The sequence below is a fragment of the Solanum dulcamara genome, chromosome 9 (genome assembly GCF_947179165.1).
Source record: "Solanum dulcamara chromosome 9, daSolDulc1.2, whole genome shotgun sequence".
NCBI classification, from domain to species: Eukaryota; Viridiplantae; Streptophyta; class Magnoliopsida; order Solanales; family Solanaceae; genus Solanum; species Solanum dulcamara.
Window position 1 is genome coordinate 13,315,611 of NC_077245.1, and position 11,350 is coordinate 13,326,960.

General features: G+C 30.1%; 2 pseudogenes; both read right to left on the reverse strand.

The window, feature by feature from the left end:
* Positions 1 to 304: 304 nt before the first annotated feature.
* LOC129903544 (sugar transport protein MST4-like) lies at positions 305 to 1,326 on the reverse strand (annotated as a pseudogene).
* Positions 1,327 to 9,509: 8,183 nt separating this feature from the next.
* LOC129903545 (endoplasmin homolog) lies at positions 9,510 to 10,226 on the reverse strand (annotated as a pseudogene).
* Between the last annotated feature and the right edge of the window lie 1,124 nt (positions 10,227 to 11,350).

Sequence of the window (11,350 nt, forward strand, 5' to 3'; positions counted from 1 at the left end):
TGTAGTTTTTTGCTTTGTATTTTAAATATTTCTAATCGAAATAAGATGAATTCAAGAATTTTTCTCTTGGTGCACGAGATGCACGTACGATGCACGAGATGAACGTAGGGCGCATGGAATGCACATGATGCACTAATTCTACCTTGATTCCAAAAATTGATCGTTAGGGGCCTGGTTTAGCCAGCTAAATAGGTTTGTTAAGCATTAAGCTTTAAGAACATGGTTTTGGTGGTTTTGATTCCTTTCAATCCAAATGCACCAAAATCCCTCAACAATTTTTTTTTATTCCTTAGATTTCTTTGCCTCACAACATGTACCTAAAGCTCTTAAGATTATCCAAGTACGATAACTCTATCCAATCCCATGGGATAGAAAGCAAAGAATAACATCATATGAGGAGGATGCTAGAGGCAATGGCAATGTAGTTGGTTTGTTGATTTAGATGGACTAGTGGATTTGCTCCATGGAATACAAAAAATAAGGAAATTTGCAAATATTGGAAAAAATCGATCAATTTAGATATAGTTGACAAATGAGATTACTCTGACAAAGAAAATAAATAAACAAATAAATAACTCAGTTACAAGAATGCCTCCACATGCAAAAAGTAGAGTTCTTCGTCACTCAAGGAATCTATAACTCAAAAATGTAAGTCCGGCCACTCCAATTCGAATTGAACTACCAAGGAACGAAGCTAGAAATGTTGCATGGTACTTATACCCTAAGGACTGTAAGAATAAAGGCCCGAAAAACATGATGGAGTCTAAGCCTGATAAGTGTAGCAGCTTCTGCCAGGGCTCCCTGTCTTCATTTTCAATCAAGTGAGCTAATTGTTGAAGCTCCGCTTCTGCTCCAGATTTTTTATCCTCCTCAGGAATACTTTTGCCTCCTCCACTCGCCCTTGCTTAATGAGGAATTGTGGTGTCTCATTAAGCAGAACCAAAAGCAGAAACACTGGAAAAGCAAAAATGTCATATGCTAAAACACTCCACCGCCATCCATTTATGTAATTGTGGGATGCATCTAGATTTATAGTTTTCGCCACAGTGCTTCCACATATGAGCATGTAGAAGAAATCGAAGGATGCACAACCTTGGGCATATCCTATATTAGTTTCATGGCAAATGATGGGAATTACCTGCACCAATATTAATTGAGTTGGTAAGTTGAATAAAAATACTTGTAGTACGCGTATATGAACATATACATAGGAACACCAACCTGATATAGGAACCCCAGGCGACATCCAGTAATAGCTAGCCCAATGAATTCAAAAATAATATTGGGAAACCAAGCCATCAGTAGGATTCCCAAAATTACAAGTACCGATCCCAAAAATTATTTAGGTAAGTTACCTGCTTCTTGCTACACATCCTCATTTTTTATTCTTTTATTTCCATTTTGGCCAGTAACTATGTTTTGCTTATGGGACCTAAGTTTGAAATTATTAAATATTCACGTAATCTGTTGGATATCTTTGTTCCTAAATTCATATGAATACTAGAAGTTTTGAAGAGCATGATTGTAATGACCTTTCAGGTCATTTTTGAATTAAAGCATTAATTTTATTATTTAGGGCATTTCTGTAGTAACCCCAAGTCATTTATGACTTTCTGGTACTGACTGTTCGGTTGCTTAGTTGTTCATTTGAATTTTAGGCCCGTTTCCCTGTTTTGAAACTTTTATAACTTGAAAAGTTGAATTCGGTCATTACTTAGGGTAAACGGCCTCAGAACGAAATTTGGATGATTCCATCAGCTCCGGAATAGCCAAATTAGGATAGTAGCATGGTGAACACGAGCACCGAATGTGTTCCTTTTTGGAACAAAAGTTTGGGGTAGCGCTTAGGACCTTTTCACGGAGTTAATCCCGTAATTTATGGAGCGAGTCCCACATTCCTGATTTTTGACTTTGAAATTAGTCCGTCTCCGAATTCGATAATTTTAATGTCAAAACTACATTTTTTTATTAAAACCAAAGATAGGATCAGCTCATTTGTGAAATTTAGAACTCAATATCCCACTCGTTTCTTCAACAAATTTGGTGATTCAAAGACCAAATCATCCAAGATTGTCGTGCCTACTTGGGTCAGTGTTTGAAAATCATTGGAGACCTAACTTGAAATTGAAAATTTTTGTTGTTAATATGCCTTTCTCGAAAGATCTTATTGCATCATCTTCATTATAGACATTATACGATAATAATAGTTTTGATACCCATTCAACGTATCAATTCATCAAACTTTAAAAAATAAAAAAAATCAAAAGATATTATATAATAACTTGAGTTAACCAACAAAATAAAATAATCTAAAAGAGTGAGTGAATATAAGCGGTAAACACACGAAAAAGAATAAATGTTTAAGCAAGAATAATATATAGTTGTGAAATAGCTAAGAAAATAATAAATTATTTACATGTATGAGATAGGTTGAGGAACTCAAAGCTCATGCTGAGCCAACACCAAAAATTTTCTTATCCTTCTTTTAATTATCTTTTCTCCTAAACATAACCACAAAAGCTTATCAACAACTTGTCATGATATTTTTACTCTATTAGGGCATTTATTAGCTTTTAACTATAGCTGCTAATAATCAAAATAACTGTACAGTACCGTCAAGGATTGAAAGCTTGGCATTTTTCAATCCATACAGTTTCAACCAATACTTTTCACTAAGCAAATATATATATGTGGCAAAAAAACGAATTGAAAAAGTATAATTCAAAAAAGTAACTCATGAAGAAATGTACTTAAACTTACCTCGAAAACATAGATAAGCCATTAAAGTAAGAATTGACTCCATCTCTCAGTAGGCTGAAAATCCATCACCGTTGGATATAACTACATTGCCTTTCTCCTTCTGTACTTAAAACTTCATCACCTAAAGATCCCATTTTTTTCTATGTATTTTCTCTCTTCAACTCAAAGTTGAAGAACTAAAACTTTCAATTCAAAATGGAGGAAAGTTGATGAGAGAACAATTGTATGTTTCACAATTAAGAAATTAATTTTTATAATGTAACACTAATTAAATGAAAAACAGTTACATGTTCATAATTAAGAGGAGACTTATTCTTATAATATGGGAAGACCGGGCAGTTGAAAGGTGAAAGATTCATAACTGATAAAATAAAATATGTTTTAAGAGTATATAATAAATTGTACTAGTATTAAGGGGAGACATTAATGAGGTTTCTATAATTTGTTTATTGATATTTTAGATCGAAAAAGAGAGGAAAAAATTCAAAAAATTTGAGAAAAAAGATAAATGCAATAATTCTTGGCCAAAGAGAGGTGCACATCACTATTCTAATATAAGGGTGTCAAATGGGTCAGGTGGCCGATTTTTGGCCCATTAAGGCTGGCCCATTAAGGCTGGCCCATTAAGGACCCAACACGGTAGGGACCGGACCGGGTACCGACTTACCCCAAAAAAAATTGGGCCGGTTCGGTGTAATTTTTGGCCTGGACCGGTAAGACCGGCCCGATAATGGACTTGTAGCCGGTCCACCGGCCCAGTATAATTTTTTAAAAAATATTATTAATCAAATTTTTTTCTATAAATAACTAGAATATTTAATTATTTTTTCCCACCAATAATCATCTACTTCTCTCAATTCTCTTTCAATTTCTCAATTCTCTCTTAAAGTGATATCAATCTTTTATTATTTTTTGCAATTAACAACATCAAGTGGAAGTTTTCAACTTTCAAGTGTTCAACATTTCATCAACTTTACGATTCTTTGTTTGATTCCGACAATTTGGTATAATCGTTCCTTCTCTTGCTTTTATTTAGTAAATTAATTCTAGTATATTTAAATATTTAATTTTGTATTTATAATTTTTATTAGTTTAATTTGTATTAAAAAAAGGACAGTCCGGTGCACTAAAGCTCCCGCTATACGCGGGGTCCGGGGAAGGGCCTGACCACAAGGGTCTATTATACGCAGCCTTACCTTGCATTTTCTGCCAGAGGCTGTTTTCAAAGCTTGAACCCGTGACCTCCTGGTCACATGGCAGCAACTTTATCAGTTACTCCAAGACTCTCCTTCAATTTGCATAATGGATAGATTAAAAAAATATAGGTAAAAGTGTTAAAAATTTGTGTCCCGAGAAAGGTAGTGGTAGTAAGAAAAAAAAATCTTTCGGTAGAGGTAATATAAGTAGAAATTATTCTCTTATGCTTGAAGCACCACCTAGTTAATTTGGAAAAATAGGTGTAGTATAGGTGCACATGATATGAATGAAAATGAATATCAAGAAACTTACGGTACAGAAGAACCAAATGAATTTAAAGTAGAAATAGAACAAAATAATAATAATGATGTGGATGTTACATCAACTAGTCCTGATGTAGATATAGGTAATGGTCAATCTAAAACTGTTAATCTTCTTCCACAACCTGTAAAAGAAAAAAAAATTAGTTTAGTATGGCATTATTTTGAACGCATAGCCGGAATAACTAAAGTTCAATATAAAGAATGTCAAAAAAAAATCGAGCATAAGACTGGGGATAATAAAGGTGAGATGAGTCAATTGACTAGATATCTAGACAATGAGCATACTGGTTGGAAAGAACGAATAGAGAGTGCTACTGGGTTAGTTCAAGGTAGAATAAATCCACAGATCAAAAAATTAACAGGGACGTACAATAAAATGAGGGACCGTGAAGAGATAGCAAAAATGATAGTTGTGGGTTGTCTACATTTTTCATTTGCTTCTTCTAATGTTGTTATTCATTATATACAATCAATTTATAATTCCATGTTTAATGGTATTCCTAAAAGTATCTGTAGATCAAATATTTTTATACTTCATGGACAATATGCATATTATTTACGTTGGTTATTAAAAATCTTCCATGTAGAGTTTTACTTACTTCTGATCTTGATCGTGCTATAAATACAAATGATTATGTGACTATTACTTGTCATTAGATAAATAGTGATTTTATCATGCAAAAACGTATTTTAGCATTTTAATATGATGAAGACCAAAAACATAATGCACAATTTATTTCTAATTCTATTTCAATGGTTGCAGTATATTATGGTCTTCAACACAAAGTTTTATGTATTTCTTTTGATAATACATCTAATAACCCCACTGCTATTAATTCTTTGAAAACTAAGTTCCCCCCCCCCCCCCTTTAGAAGATATTTTTCATATTAGATGTGCTTGTCATATATATAATTTAATTGTAAAAGATGGACTTTATTTTTTTGAGCCAACAATTGAAACAATTAGGCATGCAGTTGGTTTTATTCAAGGAAATAATAGAAACGCTACACTTAAAGAATTTAAAAGAAAATGCGAGAAAAATAATCTTAGACCAAGATTAATGCCTGAAGAAATTGAGACTAGGTGGAATTCGACTTATGATTTTTTAAAGACTTGTAATATTTATAAAGCCTTTATAACTACAACATTTAATCAATATGCATATAAATTTTTCAAAGTCATGTTGGAAGAATCTGATTGGACTAAAATTAATGATGTTGTTATGTTTTTAGAAAAAATTTATTTGGCTACTCTTGAAATTTTTCGGTGCTTATTATCCTACTGTTTCTAATATTTTAGTTTATTTAGCTGAAATTTTTGTATTGCTTATTGAATATAAAAAGAAAGATGATTACGAGGAAGTTGTCGCTGAAATGATAAAAAAAAATAAAAAATATTTTTTTCCTATTCCTCCTATTTATTTAATTGGCGCTATGTTAAATCCGTATATAAAATTTAATACTATGTCTGAAAGTGTTTGCCTTATATATAATTCTATAGAAATTGAAAAAGATGAAGATCCTAGTATGTTTAAGGCGATGAGTGGTACAAATGATCATATTCAAATATTATATAATCATTATATCGATTTAATTGATAGTGCTACCCTTAGTCATACGGTTTCTCTATCTCGTCCTTCTAACGAGCCATCATCTTCTAAAAGACATGCACGTGGTATGTCTGCCCATGATTTTTCTAATTTATCTATTTGGAATAGAATACAACCTACATCACAACGGAGTATAAATTGAGACGAGCTTAATTATTATTTGAGACAGGCTCCAGAGACCTATGATGAAAATAGTGTCACTACACTGGAATGGTGGAAGAGCAATCAAAAATAATATCCAGTACTATCAACCATGGCTAGGGATGTGTTAAATGTTCCAATGTCAACTGTTGCATCGTAGAGCGCATTTAGTCAAAGAAGGAAGCAGATCGGAGGCAATCGACACTTTTTGAGAGCAATGTCATGAATGCTTTAGTTTACCTCAGAGATTAGATCAGATCAGAGCGTAGAAATAAAGGAAGAGCAAAAGATACGGAAGATCAAGAACTTGAAGAAATAATGTCAATTGGAGATCATTCAGCACAAGCTAGTCCAAATTAGAGATTAGTTGATTTTAAAAATTATGAGTCAATTCATGTTAATGTTAATACATATGAATTGGAAAAAATGAGTTGAACTATGTAGAAATTATAATTTATTATATACAACTAATTGTAAGTTATTAACTTTGTATGTTTTGAACTTTATCAATATATTAATAAAGTCAAAGACTCATTGAGTCTTTGCAATTCTTAATTTTTTTTCCTCATAAATTTTGTATGATTCAATTAAATAATTTGTAGTCACTATAAGATTTGTAGAAATTATAATTTATTATATACAAATAATTTCATAATCATATATTGAAAATTAAATTTGTAGTCACTATAAGATTTCAATACTTGAAAAAATATAATTATAATAGATATTATATTGTGAGTATATTTGATATACTTTGTAAGTATATATAGTATAATGTAAGTCTATTGTGAGTATATCACTATGATAAATAGTTTATTGTGAGTATATTAGATATATATTTTAAGTATATATATAATATAAATCACTATAATATATAGTATATTTGATATACCTTGTAAGTATATATATATAATATAATGTAAGTATATCACTATAATAGATAATATATTGTGAGTATATTTGATATATTTTGTAAGTATATAGATAATATAATGTAAGTATATCATTATAACAGATAGTATATTGTGAGTATATCACTATAATAGATAGTATATTGTGATTATATTTGAAATACATTGTAAGTATATATTGTATAATGTAAGTATATCACTATAATAGATAGTATATTGTAAGTATATCACTATAATAGATAGTATATTGTGAGTATATTAGATATACATTTTAAGTATATATATAATATAAATCACTATAATAGATAGTATATTGTAAGTATATCACTATAATAGATAGTATATTGTGAGTATATTTGATATACTTTGTAAGTATATATATAATATAATGTAAGTATATCACTATAATAGATAATATATGGTGAGTATATTTGATATATTTTGTAAGTATATATAGATAATATAATGTAAGTATATTACTATAACAAATAGTATATTATGATTATATTTGATATACTTTGTAAGTATATATATAATATAATGTAAGTATATCATTATAATAGATAGTATATTGTGATTATATTTGATATACTTTGTAAGTATATATATATAATATAATGTAAATATATCACTATAATAGATAGTATATTATGAGTATATTTGATAGACTTTGTAAGTATATATATAATATAATGTAAGTATATTACTATAATAGATAGTATATTGTGAGTATATCATTACAATAGATAGTATATTGTGAGTATATCACTACAGTAGATAGTATATTGTGAGTATATTAGATATACATTGTAAGTATACCATTATAATAGATAGTATATTGTGAGTATATCATTATAATATATAGTATATTGTGATTATATTATATATACATTGTAAGTATATATAGTATAATGTAAGTCTATCACTATAATAGATAGTATATTGTGATTATATTATATATACATTGTAAGTATATATAGTATAATGTAAGTTTATTAGTATAATAGATAGTATATTGTGAATATATTTGATATACTTTGTAAGTATATCATTATAATAGATAGTATATTGTGATTATATTAGATATACATTGTAAGTATATATAAAATAATGTAAGTCTATTAGTATAATAGATAGTATATTGTGAATATACTCGATATACTTTGTAAGTATATCACTATAATAGATAGTATATTGTGAGTATATTTGGTATACTTTGTAAGTACATATATAATATAATGTAAGTATATCACTATAATAGATAGTATATTGTGAGTATATTTGGTATATATTGTAAGTATATATAATATAATGTAAGTATATCATTATAATAGATAGAACATTGTGATTATATTTGATATACATTGTAAGTATATATGTAATATAATATAGGTATATTATTAGATATTTTAAGTATATAAATTGTTATAGTTACTTCTAAATTAAAAAGATAACGACAAACTATATTGATGATTGACTCAAATTTTCGAATATATAAATATCGCAAAAAACAAATCAGCCCAACGGGCCTAGCCCGACCACTATACTCTTAATGGGTTATGGTCTGGGCCGTCTGACCTTTTGACGCTATTAGGCCCGAATCGGACCGGCCCATCAAGGGCAAGACTGGCCCAGCCCAGGCCGATACCCGGTGGACATAAATTTTGGTGAGCTGGTCTGACCCGGTCCGGCTCACTTAGCACCCTTATTCTAATATCTAGCTTTATATTATATATAGATTATTTTTTCAAGCAATTTCTTTTAAACATCTTGATCACTTTTAAATTATTTTTTTCAAAGTTAGTCATAAAGTTTTCAAATCGTCGGATAACCGCATGTTAGCGGACATTTCAAGTGTGTAAAACCTTCTTGAATGGAAATGAGAACCTCGTACCATTCTTTGAAATTTGAAAAAATTCTTTTTTTGTTTTAAGTCTTTTCGAAATTAAATTGAAAAGATTTCTTTAAAAATTAAGTAGCGATACTTTTTTATCGAAAATTGATTTTTTTTTCTAAAGTCAATTTTAAATCGTTCTTTTTCCAACAAAATAAGTTGGGTCACGTAGGGCTTATACATTTTCCCCTTTGCTAATTTTTTCTTTTTAAAAAAATACTAAGTTTTAGTTGTTTCTTAAATGTTAATGATTGTTGGACTTGATAAACACTCTAAATTAAAGATCATACATTAGAAATAAATTTAAATTCGGGATGTTTGTAATTCTAATCTCTTAAGATACTAGGTTCCTAATTAATAAAGTATACATATTCAATAAATTTATTATATAAATAAAGAGTTTGAATTAAAGCTTTCAACTAAAGACAATGCAATGCTTGATCAGTTCTTCTTCTTCTTCTTTTTTTTTTTGCAGAAGATACTGAACTTAGTCACTAGAAATTTGAGATTTATGGTCATACATGAGCAAATAAACGCTGCGAAATACTGCTATTTAATAAGAGGAAAATCCGTGATGATTACATGTACGAAATATATTAGTTTAAGATTAACAGAACCTCACAAATAAGTGTTTATGCTATTGATCATGACTCTTCTTTTTTAGCTTCTCAGTTCAATCGACTAGCATGCTCTTAGAGTTCCGTCGAACGCTTCCAAGGTAATGGAATATTTTTTCAAGAATATTCCCAATTCTTTGGCGTTCAACTTTGGGTTTTTCTTCCTTTACCATTTTTCCTCCGTTTAGAATGTTTTGAGCAATTCTAAACAGATGAAATGTCAAAATTTCTGACTCCGTGAGCAACAATTCACTCTATGTCAAAGCTATATGATACAAGGCTATAGCTACCCGCTACTCATTCTCATCCTTTGGTTCCTTTGCTACTTACTGACGAAGCTTCTTTACCATTGGGTGCTTAGGATTGATTTTCACTACTCTTTTAGCACGCATGTCTGGCTGTGAATGTGGCATTCTCTCCAAAAATGAAGTCAAACCATAGTTTTACTTCACCACAGCATAACGAGTGTCAAGGAGAAGCAAATGGTTAATTTTTACATCAATATTATCATCCAGGAGCTTTGCCCACCATCGAGCAAACTTTTTAAATGAGTTCTTGAGGTTTTCCTTGTCAAATTTGAATCCATCTCGAGATATATCATGGAACATCTTCCCCTTGTAGGCCACCAAATGTTGCATCAAATAGTGATCTATATCATCTATAAAGAGTATGACCTCAAAGTCTTTTTTCTTGAGCATTTCAAGGAAGGGAAACTTCTCCAACTGTTTTTTGTTCACTGTGATGTAAATTTTTTTATCTTGACTGCAGTTCATTCTTGACAAATATTTGTCAAGAGTTATTAGCTTGCCTTTAGATTTTGTGCTTGCAAATTGGAGAAGGTTGGCAAATCCATTCCTATTAACCTTGGACTTTATGATCCCTAACTTTATCACATCGCCCGATTCATTCCACATTTTTGCATACTGACCTTTATTTTTAACATAATCCTTTGATATCCAAGGCTTTATCATCCGGCTAAAATCATTCCACAATTCACCTTTCCTGTTGTAACTAATAAATTCATCTGAATCCTCCTAAATTACTTTGTGCATGACCTTGAGGTATTCTCGGATAAGCTTGTCATCATCTTTGCTTGCCCATAAAGAGACTTGAGAAATCGCCCAAATTTATGGCAGACAAGATATCATTGAATTAGAGTATTGTGTGAAGTACAAGAATGTAAAAACACTAGTGTACAAGAATATAAAAAATATTATAATACAAGAACCATGATAACAATCCTTAAAATGATGTGAATTTTAAAGGAAATAAAAAGCCTAATGTTTTCAGTTCATCATTTATTTTGAACCAATGAATCTTCAGTGGTTAAAAAACATTCATGTTGGTTCAATGAATTAGCAGCAATGCGAAGAATCAGGATAATTTTTTTTTACAGCACATACATCTCCAAAAAACTCCAACTAGTCTACTTGAGTTGTCTTGGAGAATTGAAAAATTGAACGCAAATAATTAGCTTGCAAATCATATATAATCTTGAAAAATGCTCAATCAGTCCTTGTTATTTCTAAAAATAGCCAAATGCCCGTCCTAGTTATTTCTAAAAATAGCCAAATGCCCCTCTCCACCCCACCCCACCCCCCTCCACAAAGCTATAATCAAATTTCCAACTACACACTTATACTTTACGGGGATCATAGTATCCATTAAACTATTTTAAAATGGAATAAATACACCCTAAAACTAGATACTCACATTCTTAACATGCAGTGAAGGACACACGCTGTCAGCTGTCAAATTTATATAATAATTTTAATTTTTTTATATTTATAGTTCCATCTTTAATCTTTATTCTATTTACTTCTTTTATTTTTCTTTTAAAATTTGCAATTGATGTATATACACAAATTTACCTCATATTATATTTTGCTATAATATT